Source organism: Phalacrocorax aristotelis, chromosome 6 (genome assembly GCF_949628215.1).
Source record: "Phalacrocorax aristotelis chromosome 6, bGulAri2.1, whole genome shotgun sequence".
Classification (NCBI taxonomy): Eukaryota; Metazoa; Chordata; class Aves; order Suliformes; family Phalacrocoracidae; genus Phalacrocorax; species Phalacrocorax aristotelis.
The window spans coordinates 19,149,084-19,167,862 of record NC_134281.1 but is presented as its reverse complement, the minus strand read 5'-3'; the positions used below and the strand labels follow the sequence as shown (position 1 = coordinate 19,167,862).

General features: G+C 39.9%; 1 long non-coding RNA gene across 2 annotated transcripts in view; it reads left to right on the top strand.

The window, feature by feature from the left end:
- LOC142058714 (uncharacterized) overlaps nt 1-18,779 on the top strand; it is a 158,501-nt gene that overhangs the window by 93,787 nt on the left and 45,935 nt on the right. The window contains exons 8-9 of one of the 2 annotated variants that reach the window (XR_012661088.1): nt 3,038-3,234; nt 5,349-5,790. This is a non-coding gene — a long non-coding RNA (uncharacterized LOC142058714). Of the gene's footprint in view, nt 1-3,037; nt 3,235-5,348; nt 5,791-18,779 lie in introns of those variants that run through there. The other variant, XR_012661089.1, reaches the window with a different exon arrangement.

Genomic DNA, 18,779 nt, shown 5'->3' with positions numbered 1-18,779 from the left:
TACATAAAAGATAGCTAGGTTTTGTAAAAACATAAGTAAATAAAATTTACTTTTAAAGTAAACTGACCATCATACTCTTGAAACAACTTTATATTTATCCTGGGAATGTGGATTACTGCAGTGGTATTTATAGGGCATAATCTGTTAATTATAGAAATTTATGGGCTTTAAAGCCATTTGGTAGTGAAGTCTTCAATTTCTAGTATTACTGGCAAGCATTTTATATCGTTGCATGGAAGCACGTCTGTTTGTTTTTATGTACTCACTTTTTTTTCGTGGGGGCTAATTTAACGCTATTGGAGGTAATTGAGGTTCAGGAATAGCATATGTAGAATTTTGGCCATGCAGTGCATATTGTGGTTTCTGCTGTGTTAAAGAATTGGCACACATGTATACTCTTTGCAGCCTGAGCTTATTTGACGCTCACATCAAGGCCTTCCAAACCTGAAGTTTAACAAAACCTTTAAACTTTTTTTTTTCCTCCCCTGTAGTAGTGCAGTGCAGCAATCAGCCCAGGGAGCCTTTCAGTGCATCTCTGCTTGTGGTGCTTAGAAAAACTGGGGTGCTCAAGTAGCTCCCTGTTCTCCAGTATTGATGCCTTTGTCAACAGGAATTTCACAGGTTTAGAAGTAATGAATAGCATCTTTGGAAGATCCTAGAGATCAGTGAGAATTGTTACATTTTTTCTGGGTATCTCTTCACTATTCAGGCAAATAATACAAGGCACTGAAAGGTTTCAGCTAGAGGTGAAAAAGTGCTATTTCATCTTTAAAATCCAGAACTGCTCTGGGCCTTCTCTGCATCTTAATTAAGTCTTCTCCATTTTTTTTCTTTCTGATATGATTACTTTGTTAAGTTCAGACTTCAGCTCTGGAAACTTAACTGTCATGCTGATCTTTAACATCTCCAGAATTAGACGTAATCTGTGCTCTACAGTTTTAATTTTTTGACTATTTGTTTGATTTGTTTAAACAGGTGTCTAACCAGGTACAATTCCTGGGCATTTGGGCAAAATGCAACTTTTCCAATTCAAAAGGATTTTGCAACCTTTTAAATAATTAAAAAACAAACATTGAAACAGCCAAGGAGATTAATTTAAGTAGAAAGAATCTTTTCAACAGTTTTCCTAACTGTATGCTGAAAAAAACTAGACTAGTTTTTTAAAACTGGTGGACTAGATTTTAATCATCAGGTCTCAGGAAATTTCTCCATTCCACTTAGTATTAATGTGATAAATATGTGTATATCGCACAACAGATTTAGGCCTTGTCAATCTTTAATAAATCAGAACTTTGTTTTATGTTACCAAATATTCTGGTCTCATTTTCACTCATGCTTATAAGGAGATTGCTTTGGTGTATAATCAGTACTGACAGGCTCAGAAGCAGCCTTTTAAATTATTTATTGCTTTGGTATCCCTCCCTGTGTTAAAATTTGACCTGCCTGAAAGAATTGGAGACTTATTTGAGGGGAAAAAAACCCAAAGCCCCAATTTTTAGAAAAACAAGGAGGAGAAAAAAAAAGAAAGGGGTTCATTCATGTTGACACTGGAGAAACCAGCAAGTCACATCACTTCACTAGCTTACTGCTCTGGCCTTGTTAGTTCAAATCTGGTTTTCATTCATCCTATTGTTGCTTTTGTGTCAGTTTTGTTTACTTCACCCAAGTGAAGAGTCAAACTTTTTTCTTTTGAGAGCCTGTTTGTATGGCTTGGGGAATGGTCTTGTTCCTGTATCTGTTGTATCCATGATGCTGTTGAAGTCACAAGCAAGGAGGTTTATTGTAGTAGTGGTATTTTTATTAGGAATGGGACTAAAAATGTCTTAGTGTTGGTATTGTCTGTTACCATTTCCTACTTTGGATCAAGTTCTCAAGTTTATGTTATTGTCACTGATAACTCATTGTGATAAAGTGCATGAACCCTTCCTGAATGCTGCCTGGCACTGGAGGTGCTATGTGGTACTGCACAGTTATGTTTCAGTCCAGTTTGTTTTCTGAGGATCAGAGCATAAGCTTCTCTGGGGAAATGTGTATAATATTAATTAGTTTGCCAAATAGGCACTGCATCCATCTCTGGCTATGGTCTGGATAAGGCAAGTAGACAAACTCTCTGCTCTTCTGTCATCACACAGCTCTTCCTAGTGCGGCTTATTCTGACCTATTTAAGTGGGGATAAGAATCTCTTCTCAAATTGTTATGTTGCTTTAAGATTTTTCTGAACGAGGCTGAAGCAAATTTAACACCCTAAGTCTGAACACAAGAATTTAAATTATTTTTCCACTTTTAGAGTTTAGTCTGGTTGACAGCAGTTTGTTCAGAAGTTCCTAGACCGACTAACACACCTTCTCTTTTATCTGACTTCAAGTGAAAGCAGTTTTGCTCTAGTTCAATATGTTTGAGATGGCATGACAGCATATGCAGTGCTAAGCTTTGAAAAGTCAGAGCTGGATGTTATCAACCTAGAAATGACAAATCACATCTTGCTGATTAACAGCATTACCTGGAGGAAGGATGGTGACGTGACATTGCACTAGATCTGATCAAGAACCTTAAGGGATCCTATAAATAATGTCTGTACAGGGCAGAAGACAAATCTCCTTTTGATGCAGACAGACATCTGCTTGTTAAAATAAGACTTAGGTCTAGTCAAAGTAGTGCCAGTCTAGCCTGTGTTACATTGCAAAGGACACATTAGGGTATTATACCCTACAATCAACACTATTAACTGCAGCACTCATAACCAGTGCTAAGACGCTCCCAGACTGACTACATTAATAAATCATTAAAAAGCTCTGATTAGCTGTGTGTATGCTACAACATGACTGATATCTCATATGATTTCCCAGTAGGGATGACTTGTCACTAAAGAACAGTTTGAGTAAGCCACATTGGTTCTCCTATATCCTTAGTAGCCAATATATAGAGCAAAGATATTTAAATACCTAGTCTAATAATGTGGATGGCATAAATATGTATTTGCATATGTTAATTAGATTATCTTAGGCTGAGTTTGCCTCTTTCTAATGTTTACTTCCAGGGGAGCACGCTTCCTGAGAACTATGTAATCACAACAGCAAATTCTAAGGAATTATTGGGAATACCGACAGGCTTAATGTAATACATGTCACCTTGAGATCTGGACCAAGGACCTTCCTACAAAGTAATATGAGATGATTTGAAATAGCCATAATAATAATTAAAAAACCAAAAAGGAATATTTGAAAAAGAAAAAAGGTAAGTGAACTGAATATTTCTCAGTCACTGCTGGTTCAATTCTGACAGATGAAATTACCTGTGTTATCTCCAACACTTGCATGAGTGGCCAGGTAATATATAGAGGTCATACCAAAAATAGAAGAATTAGTGACAAGTAGTTGCAAGAGGAATCATCTCCAGCAGAGAGAAATGAGGAAGAATTATGCTTAAGTTGTTCAGCATTTTCAGACAGAGGTAGGTGTGTGTATATTTAATGAGCTTGTTGCAATGCTATTATTTACAGCTAACCAAGTGATACTGAATGTTTACATTTATTTGATATCCTTTCTGCATCCAGTAAGGGTGCAGGTCTAATATTTTTACGAGCTCTCTCTGGAGCCGACCAATACAACAGAGCAGACAAGGAATAATTATTGTAGACATACTCCAAACAGTGCATTAAGCATGTTATTACTATAAATAGCATCCCATGACTTGCCTGGAGAGCTCTTGTCTGTACTGAAGAAGAATGGATGTGCCACTTAGAGCCTATTATTTAATGAGAAAGGCAATGTTGACACAAACTAAATTGCTTTAAAGCAAGGTCAATCATTTTTCACAAAGAGAAAGCCTTGTGTTTCTACCAGTCAACAGTTCCCACTGGTGACCTGATTAGGCTGACACAGATACAGGGTTGGAAGAAATTATTCTGCTATATTTAAATACAGATATACTTCTGGTTTTCAGTTTAGCTGAGCTGAACAAATATTAGCTTGGAATCATCTGAAATGGAAAGATTTCAATAAACTGAATATTTTTTGTGGGTTGAATGAAGAACTATATCCAGCCACGAGTAAATTGAAATTTCAGCTGCCCTTAATAAAAGCAAAAGGCTTGACTCATAAAATGGAAAAAGCTGAAGTCAAGCTCTAATTTGCAAGACAGGTCAGCTTGAAACTGTTTTTCTTTTATTTATTTTGAATAAACTTTCCCTAGAGGAAAAATCCTTCAGCCCTATATTTCAAAAATAAGTGCATGTATTTCAGGGGAAAAGCAGAATCTACATTGCTTATTCAGTTCTCAGTCAAAAAATAGTACTGTTGGTGGAGATGAAAGCTAACTCTTTCTGTACTTGTGAGAAAAGTTTAATTTCAGAGCAGAATGTCTCCTCACATAACAAATCACCTGCTCCCTCTTTATTTCAAGTTCCCAGATTTGTCAAGACTGGAGTCTAGCTGGAACTTGAAGTGGAGAAATAAATTGCAAAGTTGGGTGGAGGATAACAATCACCCCTTCTCCTCTGACCTTAGTGCTTACAGGGCTGTTTCTCACTCTTTTTTTCCTCACCCTTGCTGCTGCGCACCATTTTGCCCTTTCTTAAATACATTTTCCCAGAGCTCCCCGGCATCACTGAGGGGCTGTGGCAGGGCCACTGCGGCACCGGCTGGAACCGGCCCTGGCCAGCACCGGGCAGCCCTGGCCTCTCCTTACAGAGACCCCGCCAGCCCCTGGGCACGGGCACATGGGAGTCTCCACTGAAAAGATGTCATTTGTGAGAAATGATGTGAAGGAAAGAGAGGTGATCACTTGAGCCATGAGGAATTAGTATTTCCAGTGGTGGTGTGAAATAACATGAACAGCATCAGAAAGAGAAAGCTAAGTAGAAACTTGCTTTGCATTATTAGTTTTGATGCGAGAGCCTGTATGAAATCAGATGATGTGACCCAAAAAAGCTGCTGTTAAAGAGGTCTCTTTAGAGAGAGGTATGTCTTTTTAGAGGAGAGCTATTGCAGGAGAATATTCAGTCTGTTACAGGAATGAGATGGGAGAACACAGAGGATGGAAGACTTGAGGACAGAGGACACCTAAATTATAAATACATTGTACATTAGGCTTTCAACACTGCCACCCCTAATGTCCCCCATCAGGCAAACTGATGAAGTGGACAGGGAGGTGCACAGTCTACAGACCACTTTTTAAAGTAACAAGAATTATGTTCTTCTAGGAAAAAAAACCATTAAGTGAATAGTTTCTCAGTTTTGTGTTGAACAGTTGAGTCTCTTGCACAGCCTACTTAAGTCTCTGTTCTCTGTGGCATCATTAGTTTCTCATGAACCCTGGCCTTGTCCTGTTTTTGTTTCATTTTGTTTTAGCAGACTAACATGTATGAAGGAAATCTGGCAAATATAATGTGATCCAATGCAGACTGACTTGTGTTGTTTCATTAGATCGAATTGATGATGCCCACTTCAACATTTGTGTGTGCCAAAGCTGAAGCGCTGCAACATTGTTTTATCTGTACAAGTGTTACACACTTACATTTCCAGACTTTTTCAGCAGCGGTGTCTGGCTATTTGGGGATAATGGACAAAGCATTTGCAGTAATTGTCCGTTCTCACCATTCACGGGTGCACAAGGAATCGACAAGCACAGTGCATCTTTTCAGAAGGATTTGGACCCTAACAGCCTGACACCAGTGCCTTGGAGCCACATCACTGAAGAATTTCCTGAAGTATTGAAAAACATTTCCTGGGGAGCCCATGGTCTGAACAACTCCAGTCTGGTGAAGTAGAAGAAATTGGAAATCCAGTCATGGTAAGAAAAATTGCTTTCTGTACCTCTATTGTTGTTGCCTTAATTTCTTTACATTAATTATATTGTTTTGATTTCTATTGCTGGGTGCATTGAATATCAACTCTTCTACATTTTTTGGCAAGTCTCTTAATCTGTGGCAAACAATAACCCTCCTATTCTCCCCATATCTTTAACAATTATCATTTGAAAGTCCTTTGCAACGAGGAAGTGAGGGAGAATTTTGGTTTTTTTCCACGGTTTTTTAATAGCTTGAAGAATTATCCGGGAGAAGAAATAGTTGCTGTAATTGGTCTAGAACTAATGAAAGAAGGGCTCTGATGAAACATATTGATATTTACCATAGACTGCCTACAGAAGCAATTTTCTTCATTAATTCTTCTTTTTTTTCCTTTAAATTCAAATTAGTCTGGGGATAGTAAATATTAAACACTCTCCACTTAGAAGGAATGGGATTTGTCACAGTGCAATGGCACTGTGGTATTTGTAGAGACTTTTCCATCACTGAGGGATAATAGGTTTAATAGCAGTGTGAACAGATTGCTAACTGCTGTGGTGGGCTTTCTGGGCTGGAGGGAAGAGGTTAAAGTCTGGCAATGTCAGCAGGTACCTGGTGAGAAAGGACATTTGGTTTCTGTACCAAATGTCATGACATTTTTGTTTTGTCTTCATTTTTCTTGTGGGCTCTTGTCCCGAGCAGGAGTTTTATTGCAAAACACTGTTGTATCACATCGAAGCTGTTTATTGTGTGCTGTATTGCACTCTGGGTAGACTGAAAGGCTCTCTGCCCACTCAAGGCTTAAACACAGCGTGGTGGTATTGCATTCATACAGTTAAAGATGCATGCCTGAGGCTCTCAACTGCTTGCTTTATTCTGTGGCTTGTACTCTATATGGTGTATCTGTGTACAGCACAGTGGGCACGCTTTATTTTCATTAAATCTGTGTGTGGAAGTAGTGCAATCAAAATTTTTAAACATAATTAACAATTCTGTAGCATCTTTGATGCTATGAAACTAACAGCCAGTCTCATTGTAGACCGCTAGTTTCAATAAGCTTCAGACAAATAACTCCTTAGTTGACCTGTGAAATGTGAAAGTGTACAGATTACCATGACCTGCTTTTTGAGGTGAAGACAGAGACTGAAAATGAAAACTGAGTCCCCAGAAGGCTTGCTGGATGCCCTAGATGTGTTCTCAGTGGCTTTTCACACTGCAGAGATGAGGGTACTTCTGAAGTGCAAGAGGGTTTCATAGTACCAAGTTTCCAGTGGTTTAAAACATGTGATGAATGAGATTCATACATAAAAACACTTCTCTAATAAAAGCACGTGGCTACTTACTTCTACTCATAAGAAATCTGCAGAAATTGCAGCTGGAAAGTGTGTTTGAGGACTTGGTGCTAAACATGGTGAATGTTGTGGCATTAAATCATCAAAACCTGGTGTTTGAAGTGGTGATTTCCATCGTATTTTCCTATGAATTGAATTGCCAACATTTTTTATAAGGTCTGTTAGACCTTCAAAACTAAAGCTATCTTAGCCAATCCAAGGTTATAAAGGGCAGTTGCATCCTGCCACACACTGGTGAGTGTCTTTGTGCTAGTAAATAGTGAAGTACCACCAAGCAGCTTTCCAGTTTCTGAAGTGATTCTCCTGCAGCAATTATTGAGCAGGCAAGGAATGAAAAAGAGGAAAGTGCAGGTGAATTCCAAGTCACAACAGAGCAGAAAATACAGCTTCAGTTCTGAGTACGCAGAAATTTGGTTTTGAATTGAGGTCTTAACTCGTCATACTCAAGAAACGGTGTGTTTTCTTCCAAAACTTCAACTCCTCCTTACTGCTGGCCATAGAGCAGATGCACCCTCTTTGCATGCATACCTGTGCCCTAGAACTGAGTAACAGTGTGGGAGCACTGACAGACAGGTCCACAGACAGGTCCTGAGCTGCAGGTTCACAACTTGACATTTTCAAGGGCATGTAAGATACTTGTTAATATTTGTCTTATTGAATAGATCTTGTACTGCTGGGATTAAGTGACACTTAGTGGGATTTCAGATCTGATGTTGCCTTCCTCTCTCCCTGCAAAAGTGGAGCCATTAGACAGTCCCAGTGGCAGAGGTTTTAAAGAGGTCCGAGTACTTCACCAGGGGAACAATGAGGCATCATCAGGAGAATGATCAGGAAGGATGAAGGGGCGGTTAACTGAATTCACTTCTTTCTTTTAAATTTATGGTATGTAAAACACTTATTAGAATATGCAATTAACCTTGAGTTTCTAAAATTGTGATGTATTTCTTTCCTTGGAATACAGTTCCAAATGAACTGCTAGTATAACTTCAGAAATGTCCTTGAGGTATTTAGTATGTATTAATTTAACAGGTGATTTTATGTACAGGTGGTGAGCCATATAAATACCCAGCCTTAGTTATAAATATTAGATTTAATCTTGGTAAGGACACTTAAAATAAAAGTGAAATATAGGTAGGTATCAATTCCCAGGTCACCTAATTAAGTGGCATCCTTGCCTTGTAATTTTTATTGTGCTAAACAAGGAATGTGTATACTAATTAAGATGACTAATTTTTCTTTTCAGTCTAATTATAGCACTGCCAGGAGGCACTATAATAGTTAAGGGTCTGTCAATGTTTTTACTACAAGATTTTGGTCTTGGTGGTGTACAGCTTACCTATAATACTGTACTTGCTGCCTTACAATGTGGTAGAAGATTTCACACTGCATGTACTGTCTTGATTTGAATTATGTTTGTTTACTTGAAAGGAAGCTTTTTCATAGTGTTTGAGATAGAAGGTTCAAAGTAAAAATACTGTTTATTGGTTTTTGAAGCACAGGAAGCAAACTTCAAAAGTTTACATTGCAACTTGTTCCATTTGCATAAATATCAATATTTGGTTGTTTATTTGAGTGGAATGTCCTATGTTAGCAAAACTGAATGGGAAATACAGCAGGAAAAAGATCTGGGCAGAGCTTTAGGTTCAGGGTTTTTATCTGAGGTGGTTCAAATGGCATAGATTGGAGGATCTATTCTTCATTTTATGTGCACAGAAGATGATGCCTTTGTCTTTACTCAGGCAAAAATGGGAGCAAGGACTGCAAAACATACCTGGGGCTCACAGAGGCCCTGATGCTCCACTGGGTGCAGGTGTTTTAGCTACAGCATGGGATATTTTGAAGCTGAATTCATCAACAGATCAGTAGCTGTTAAGTCCTGTCCTGTCCTGAATGGAGAAGCTTGTTTAACTTTTTACAATGAACTTTTTTTCTGCATGAAAGTGTCTTTTGAGGACATTAAAAATTGACAAAGATTAAATAGATTTGGTGAAGAATGGCAAATATGGATCCAGAACAATGTATGTAAAAGATAATAGCCTTTTCTTTATAAAGACTGTGATGTGTCTCAAGAGAAATCTGTTTAAAACTATTATTACACAAATGCTGAAAAAAATATTTCAGTTATAGATGCTGTACATCTGGAGAACAGCAGAAATATACTGTGTCTTCTCAGAAACTAATATGAGAGAATGAGTTTCTTTTGGTTGGATTGTGTGATTTTTGGTATGGTGAAAATGTGGGACAGGTTGGACAAATCTCACTTTAAAATACTGCAAAACTATGTTAGTTGGTGCATCTGTGGCAGAGCTGTGTTTTCTCTCTAGCAAATACGATAGTTTTGACCTGAAATATTGGGGTACTCCTTGTTCAACTGTATTGGGTGACAGAAATGATGATTGTCAGGTATGCCCTGGTGTGCTTCAGTACTGCTTATGCTGGAAAACTATCTGCAATGTAACATTGCTCCAAATGAACAGTGTCTCTAAATACCATGGGACACATTGAGCTATGTCTTGGCAATTAGCTGTTTCCAAGTGGCAGCAGTGAGTGAGGATATTTCATGAGCTGCCAGTGTAAGGCAGAGACAGCAGGGCTGAGGCAGTAGCATTTTCCTCTAGGCTGAGATTCACAGCTCAGCATGGTCAGAAGATTGGTAGAAGGATTTGCTTTTTGTCACCAAAATGCTCACCTAAAGCATCGCCATGCCAGAATCTGACCCGCTGTGAAGGGGGCTAGCTTAGTTTATTTTGTGTTTCTGGCCTCGTCAGTAGGCCATTCTGCCTTCTACCCCTTCTCTGGGAGCTTCTCTGAGAGGTCCAGACTCAGATCTGCCTGTTGGTTTTCTGCAGACACCTGACAAAACTCATCCCATCCAGTGCTCACTGGATGTTCAGTGGCTGCTGCTCAATTCAAGGTGATTTTTTCTAAGTCATCCTCTGTTTTATAGTTTCCTCCTTCTCCAAATGGAAGTTCTCACAAACCCAGCAAAAGCAGCTCATCAGCCTTGGCTGCTTCCTTGTCCCCGGTGTTGTAGTACCTAGTTATTAACTGAGCTTGAGACAGCAAGCATTCCTGATGCCCAGTGTTTATGTAAGACTTTTGCATCCTCATACAAAGAGACCCTTTTCTTTCACCCTCTCAGAGATCAGAGTTAATATTTGCACCACGTTGACAATTTGTGTTTAGTATTACCTTTAGTATGCTGCTTGCTTGCTAGAAAATTTCTCACCCTTGTAAGTGTTAGGTGTTTTATTCAAGAGACCATTGAGAGACAACGAATAAAAAAATATTGCAAGATAAGCAAAAGCCTCTTAAAATGAACTTGGAAATTTACTACTGGCCTTTGTTCCCTTGTGGAGTTTCTGGTGCTATACACACTAACACACATATATCACAGGTTGGAAGGGACCTCAGGGATCATCTAGTCCAACCTTTCTAGGAAGAGCCCAGTCTAGACAAGGTGGCCCAGCACCCTGTCCAGATGACTCTTGTAGGTGTCCAACGTGGCCAAGTCAACCACTTCCCTGGGGAGATTATTCCAATGGTTGACTGTCCTCGCTGTGAAAAATTTCCCTCTCATGTCCAATCGGAATCTCCCCAAGAGCAATTTGTGTCCATTCCCCCTTGTCCTCTCCATGTGACTCCATGTAAAAAGGGAGTCTCCATCTTCTTCGTAGCTGCCCCTTAAGTACTGGTACACTGTGATGAGATCCCCTCTAAGCCTCCTTTTCTCAAGGCTGAACAAACCCAGTTCTCCCAGACTATCCTCGTATGGCAGGCTTCCCAGTCCTTTGATCATCTTGGTGGCCCTTCTCTGGACCCCTTCCAGCCTGTCCACATCCCTTTTTGTAGAGCGGGGACCAGACCTGTACACAGTACTCCAGGTGTGGCCTGACAAGTGCTGAGTAGAGCAGGATAATGACTCCTTTCTCTCTGCTGGCGATGCCCTTTTGGATGCAACCCAGCATCCTGTGGGCCTTCTTGGACGCAGCAGCACACTGTTCACTCATGTTGAGCTTCCTGTCCACCAGGACCCCCAGGTCCCTTTCCACAGAGCTGCTCTCCAGCCAGATGGATCCCAGTCTGTGCTGCACTCCCGCATTATGTTTTCCCAGATGCAAGACCTTACACTTCTCCTTGTTGAACTTCATAAGGTTCTTGCTGGTCCGTTCTTCCAGCCTATCCAGATCTTAGGAAATGGTATGCTGCCTGAAACCTGAAATCTGTAGCATGTTCTGAATATTTTTTTGTGCTAACAGCAAGAGTTAAGATAATTTTTTTCAGTGCTATCTAAGTAAACCAATGGAATAAAGACTTCAAGCTGTTCATCTATATCTCTCTGTAGTTTACTATCTATACTGTATCTACCTATAGTTCTCTTTTGAGCTGTTATAAGACTGGATAAATATCCTTATTCCTCACTAATGTTCTTTTTCTCCAATCAGCTGTGTTTTTTGAACAATGGTGTATGGGAATCAACAGATTTACAGTACGGTTTTAGCTGATTTTGTTTAGAATTATACTTAATAGTAGTTTTCAGCAGTCTTTGCTCTGCTCGCTTTTTTTTTTTTGTATTTATATGCATTTGTTCTGAAAGTAGTCAAGAATCCACCAAATATAAGCTGTGCACAGTCAAGGAAACTTTGAAATCCACAGCTGTAGCTGACTTTGAAGCTGAAGTAAGAAAAATGACCAAACAAGCAACAGCTTATTTGAGATGTATATAAACTGCACATATATACACTTAAACATATTTTGTACACATGTGCCTGAGATTTACTTCCAGGTAAACTTGTTACCTGGTAAATTCATGGTTTATGGAATTTTTTACTCACAGGGTTCAAATTTGCCTTGATTTGTGGCACTTTGTTATACTCAAAGGTTTGCTCTGAATGTGACTTTTGGTAAAACATGCTTGCTAGCTGTGCACTAAAACCACAGCAAAATGAGTGTGTCCAAAAATTTGAGGGACTGTGCAAGAGGGCTGGGCACTGGGTCCTCCCACGCCTGGCAGGGTCACAGGCCTGTGCAAACCCTTCACTGAGCTTGAGGCATGTCCCCACATTTTAAACTGTTCCCCAGAAAAGACTTCAGGCATGATGGCCAGGGGTGATTTGTAAAATCTCCCAGCATTTCACAGCATCTCTTTTGCAAATCAGTGTCCTGAATTGGGAAGGGGCTGATACTTACCTGTTAGCCAGCAATTACAAATCCTGTCCCGAGTCAGGGAGAGCTTTTGATAGGCCTGTTACCATGCAGCTGTGGCCAGCAGCCCTGTGCAGTGCCATACACCATAGTCTGTTCTGGGTGGGTGCAAGGATCAGTGCCTGCACACTGAAGCAAAGTCAAGCAGAATCAGGCTCCTTACTCCAAGAGCATCTTCTAAGTGCTTTTTATCCCTCTTCCCGAAGAAACAGAGACCTTCGGATGGGACATTCCTTTCAGATGTGCATAAACCAAAGTAACCAATACTGTCTTTAATACAGTATTATCTTATTTGCTCCCTAACAGTCTTTAGCTTAGAATATGCAGGTGTGGGCATCTCCTGCTTTTGTATACACTCTTTGCTCTTCTTTTGACAAACTACAGGAATCTGATCATGAGGTGTTTTTAGGCAACATATATTCTAATTTTTATGTGCCTGTGTTTGGCACAGGTTGGTCCGTGCATTGGAGTTAAGTGGCTTTTCTACGATATGAAAAGCCTTGCTCTGGTGTGCCTCAAAAGAAAAATTCAGTCATTGGAAATCCTGCTTGGATCTTTCAAAGAGATTATTCTAATGGTTTCAAATAAGAAGCTTGGGAGTTTGAGAGGTAGGTGTTTTCACAGCCTGTCTCAGTGCCAATCACTTCACTCCTGAATTTCATTTGACATGCCTCATAATTAAGTATAATACAGCTGTGAGAATGTAGGTCAGTGGTGTCTTTATTCTAAGTGTGATTTGTTTTCAAGGGAAAAAGAAATAACAACTTTAAAGGAACTGAGAGAAAACAAAGAGCAGAAGAATTACTTCAAAACAAACTTTTAATGAAGCTTTCTACTACATACTTAATGAGCAGGTATTATGTTTCCTGGGGCACTATTAACATAGCTGAATTAGCTTTATGTGTTGCCACTTTATCCTGAGACTCTCCTGATTATTATGACTTTGCTGTATGCCACTGTTCAGCATACTAAAAGTCTGCTGGAAAAATAGGTCCCAAGACTGTGACTTAGGGACCCAGAGGCTGCAGAGTTGTGCTTTCTTACAGAAGGCGTCTCTGCAGACTTTATAGTCCATCTTTTATAGTAATTCCATTTCAGCTGTGTGCTCATCTGCATGACCTGTCTTTAATGTCCCTTTAAAATCCTCACACTCTGGCACAGCTGTCCCAAGACTCATCTGTGGTGTGATACAAGCAGAAGGGTTTCCCCTCTGTCTCATCGAGCATGTGGGTGTGAGATCAGCATTGCATTGGGCAGCTGCCCTCACACACACCTCTGAATCAGCAGAAATTATGAGGCATTAAATTTAAAATTCAGTTTCTTACTTCCTCTACAACCAGGATTACCCTGGAGGCACGCAACTGATCATTTTTCCCTTACAGCAGCACAAGCCAATGCAGAATGCCATAATGGAAGACATGAAAATGCTAAATATTAATATTGAGCATGTAGAAGCCTGTACTGAGGCCCTGTTATGCAAGAAGGGACACAGAAAAACCTGTGAAAAACACTGTACTTTAGTTGTGAGAAACAAAAGATGACTGTACCATATAGATGAGTGGATTGGAGGTAGCAATGAGACAATAATTACTACAATAAACAGCAACCACAACACACCACCTGCCTAGCATCATCACAGAAACAATTTTGTGTAGTTTGAGAGCAACTTCCAACCATTTTTGTATCTTAATCATTACTTGATCAGTTTTTTCATTCAAGGCACTGGATGTAGAAAGTAACCTGAAAATATATTTCCCTGGTACCTGGCTTGATGCTAGAAAGGAGATTACAGATGAGTAAGCATTTTGTGAGGAAGGAAAACTAGTGTGAAATTTAGTTTCACTCTCATGTGGGGCTTATACCCCCACCCCCAAATAAACTATGCTCATATTAAAACAAGATGAAAACTATATATGTGCAACTGATAGAAAATAGCGTTCAGACAGCTGATTACTAGATTGATTGGAACTGAGATGGATTGGCACTGAGATGGATTAATTGATTTTCCTGCATTTGGGAGGAGCAAGGTCTGTCATAACAATTCTTAGCACTACACAAACATTAACTAATCATTCACCCTCTTGCTGTCAGGTAGTAATTTTGCTTTGTATACAGATGGAGAAAACCCAGCAGCCAAGGATGAGTTACTTGCCTCAGGTGAAGCACCCTGCCAAAAATGGAAGCGGGTTACCACTGCATCTCAGTGCATGGATGCCGTGAGGAGCCCTGTGTCTCAGTGGGCCTGGGAGTTTTGATTTCATCCTGTCTTTCTGGGATAGAGAGGCCAGATTAGACTGAGGTGTCTGCAGAGCTGAATTGATACAGTTTCTGTAAATGATGTTTCCTTTGCCATAGGAATGAAGCCTACAGCTACTTTCCTAATTAACAGCAATTATTAATAAAGTATTATGAATCTGAAAACACAGTGAAATTTACCTAGCCTTTTCCGTTTTGGACAAATATATAATAGTATGGAAGCCAGATGTTTCTCCCACCTGTAATATATCTTTATGGCCTCTTCTAACTGTGAAAACAAGATTAAAACAGGTGGCCTTAAAAAAGTGTTACAGCACTGAAGACCAGTTATCCTGGGCAGTAGAGTTTACTTTCTTCCCTGGATAGGGCCAATGCAAATCATCAGCCAGATCAAATACAACAAACACGTCCACTAAGAGTCTCATCTCTCTGCCTTGCTTTACATGCTTTCTTCCTTTTTGGGCTGAGGTATTAATAAAAAAATGACAAGCTAGAAATCAATGTCAAATAGAAAAAGTGTTTATTATCCATGTGAAACGTAATACTGCATTTCCTGCAGTGGTAGTGGTTGATTGATGAGGCTGACATGTAGGAACATTCTCTTGTTTTGACAATTTTGATAGAGCCTTTGATTTGATATTTTTTTCCTGATGGATAAAAAGGAAACAGGTGTGGCAGGCTTAATATATATAGAATTTTTTTTGGTATAGTTACTGTCTGCTGAGAAATCCTGATCTTTGGAAATAAAAATCTGTTGAGATAGAGCAGCAAGCTTTCTCTCTAGCTTCCCTTGGGATAGCTTTGCATACTTTCACTTCTGCAGCATCATCTCCTATCCTTCCATACCAATGGCATATATCCTTCTGCCAGTCAGTACGTAGTGATAAAATAAATTGTTGTTTTACTACCTTTAAAATCTCTGAATTTTCTTACAAATATTAATTGAGAACCCCTTTTCATTCATGTGTCCCATCACATTACCTTCTCTTATAACCTGTCTCTCCAAGGTAAAGTTGTAGGCCAGTGTGCTGCATTCAGAATTACTACTGTCAGTAAAATCTGCGTGGTGAGCACTCAGTTTTGGTGGTACTGCCGGTCCTGGAGATCTCTGCATTCAAAGTGCTTGGGTACTTTTGCATGTTACAAGGAAAAGAAAAACAGACCAGTTAAATGAGGGTTTGTTTAAAACAAGGGATAAAATAAGAGAGGATTACAGAACTAGTTTTTAAATTGTAGATTTATATCGTCTTAAAACCTGGACTTCAAATATTAGAAGCACAAGGCGCAGTCCTGCTAAAGCCTAACAACACCTGGTGATTAGGGTAGAAGTGTTAATACTACTTTCATTAAGTGTTATATGTGCTGCCAGGTTGTTGGGATTAATTCACCCCCAAAAAGAAATGACAGCTTACAAACTAAAAAGTTAATGTGGTCACCAAAATGCTGAGAGACAGAATATATCTGACATTAACTAGTTTGTATTTTCTTCGCTTATCCATAATTGAGCAGGGGCAAAATTCATAGCTGTGTTCTCTTCCTGCGTTGTTCATACACCCGTCTTCCAGTGAGGGGTAGGGGAGGATTTGGCCAGCTCTGCCGATGGGCTTGCAGGTGATGGGCACAAAGATGATGGCCTGTTTCCTCAATGAGATTGGAGGGAGGTAGGGGCCAGGTGCTGTGGAAGGGATAAGGATGCTGGTTGTGCAGGCATGAGGAAGGGCAATAGGGAGCAGCCAAGTCCGGAGGCATGGACTGAGCTACTTCTCATTACTGTGTGTGTTTTGATTGTTAGAAAAGCCAAACCTCTGTGAAGGAGAAGCTCAGGTTTCTTTTATTTTCTGTAGTTGTGGAAATGTCTGCTTTGGCCTCTCATTGACTTCTTTTGAGGAAATGAGCCATCTGCAGGGAGACAGCGTTCTCGTTCAGAGGCAGCTGTCTCACATGACTGGGACTGCTGGCTACTGCGTTGATATCTCTGGGATTTTGCTGTAAATGTGTTATAGGGACAACAAGCTGCATAGTTGGAAAATGAAAATCACCCTTCCTAAACCATGACAAGCTGCTCTGAAATGACTGCTCCCACAAGACTTAGGGACACAAAGCACATCGGGGTTCAACAGTGTCTTTAGAAAACATTTGTATTTCTGAAATGTCATGTTGGCAGCACTACCATAATGGCTTAAAGGTTTTCTAGCTTTCTTTGGTGGTCAGACTGACCATAGCTGCATCCTACGTAAGCAGTGCAACGAAGGCATGTATTCAGGCTTGCTCTGCCTGTCTTTGGAGCTGGGTGATTTCAGAATCTATGACAGGTCTACAGAATGTGGGGGAACTCTGAAGTTGAACTAACCTAGTTCATAAGTGTTGTGGTTCAGCCTCAGTCAGCAACTAAGCACCACGCAGCCGCTCACTCTCTCCCCCAGCCCTGTGGGACGGGGAGGAGAATCAGAAGAGCAAAAGAACTTGTGGGTTGAGATAAGCACAGTTTAATAATTACAATAAAAATAATTATAATAATAATGATTATGATAATAATAACAATAATGAAAATATAATAAAATGGAAAAGGAAAGAAACCCAGAAACACAAACGATACAACCGCTCACCACCCACTGACTGACACTGCCCGTCCCCCAGCCACGATTGCTTCCTCCTTCCCCCCGGCCAGCTCCTCCCAGTTAGCATACTGGGCATGACGTTACACGATATGGAATATCCCTTTGGTCAGTTTGAATCTGCTCTCTGAGCTGTGCCCCCTCCCCTCCCAGCTCCTCGTGCACCCGGCAGAGCATGGGAAGCTAGAAAAGTCCTTGACTAGTACAAGCCCTGCCCAGCAACAACCAAAACACCGATGTGTTACCAGCATTGTTTTTCATACTAAGTCCAAAGCACAGCACTATGCCAGCTGCAGTGAAAAAAATTAACTCTATCCCAGCTAAAACCTTGACAATAAGTCAGGCAAACTAGTATCTTGTTAAAATAATAGCATAATGAATTAGAGATCACTACAAAGATCTGGAACTCCACGATTTGAATTCCTATCTCGTTTGGTTTGAATAGCTATAAATAAAACTAATTCAGAGGAAGTGTCTTTACTGATTAAAAAAAAAAATCAAAATAACTTGGTACTATCAGATGTATCATTAACTGTTGTCATTTGCTTCTAAAGGAAGCAACATATTTTACCCTGAGATAAATAAATTATTTTATCATGTATGAACTCTGCTAGTGATAGGGTATCTGTCATGTCTATGAATCCATGAAGCACCTGTAGATTTTCTTTGTCAATAAGTCCTCTGGGCTCTAAAAATACATTTTCTTCAAGTCTGTGCAGCCCAGCATGGCTAGCTGTACGCTTCCTGCCACAACATCAGTGTCCAGAAATCTCAGTGCTGATATAATGAACATTGATACTCTTGCTTTAAGAAAAAGGAATAAATAGTACAAATAAAACAGGAATGATCAGTGAGATAATACCATTTCTATGTTACTTCACCATGAGCAAGACAAAGACGTCTGGTCTGCATGCTTGAGTCAGTAGCTGGAGGTGGACACCATACACCTACAGTAGCAAAGCCACGGGCAGCTGCTGGACACAATCCAGCCTGTGAAGGAAGAAACAGCTGAGTGGGGCTGAAAAGGGATAATGAGACTTCTGGAGAATGTGTTGCAAAGATGAGTCACTTAAATTGGTCCCTGTGTCCATTAGAAGCACTAGGCCCAGCTCAGACTCTAATCACATCTTGGGTAAGGATTTTAAATGGTCTGAGCTTGGATGAGAGGCATTGGCTTCTGTGGTTTAATATGATTGTCTGCGAGCTAAAACATGCTCACAGTATTCAAACTCAAAGGTGAATTTCTAGGACGTCCAAAAATTAAAGGATACACTCTGGTTTTCAGACTGGGGAGGCAACTCCAGGTGATGAGTCACATCAGGATTTCTTTTTTTTTTAATTTAAGAAATGACTACATGTCATGATAGCAACTTGCAGTTTTCTCAAGAGTTAATTTTTCTGCCCTAATTTTCCCTTGAGTTTATTCTAAGTTATCTTAATCACATGCTATAAAGTAATTAAAAAAATATAGGTCTTTAGATCCTTCCCTCAAAATGGCTTAGAAGGGGAGTACGTGGGTCAGGGGAATGTTGGCACCAGAGTCTCATCAGACTATGACAAGATAAA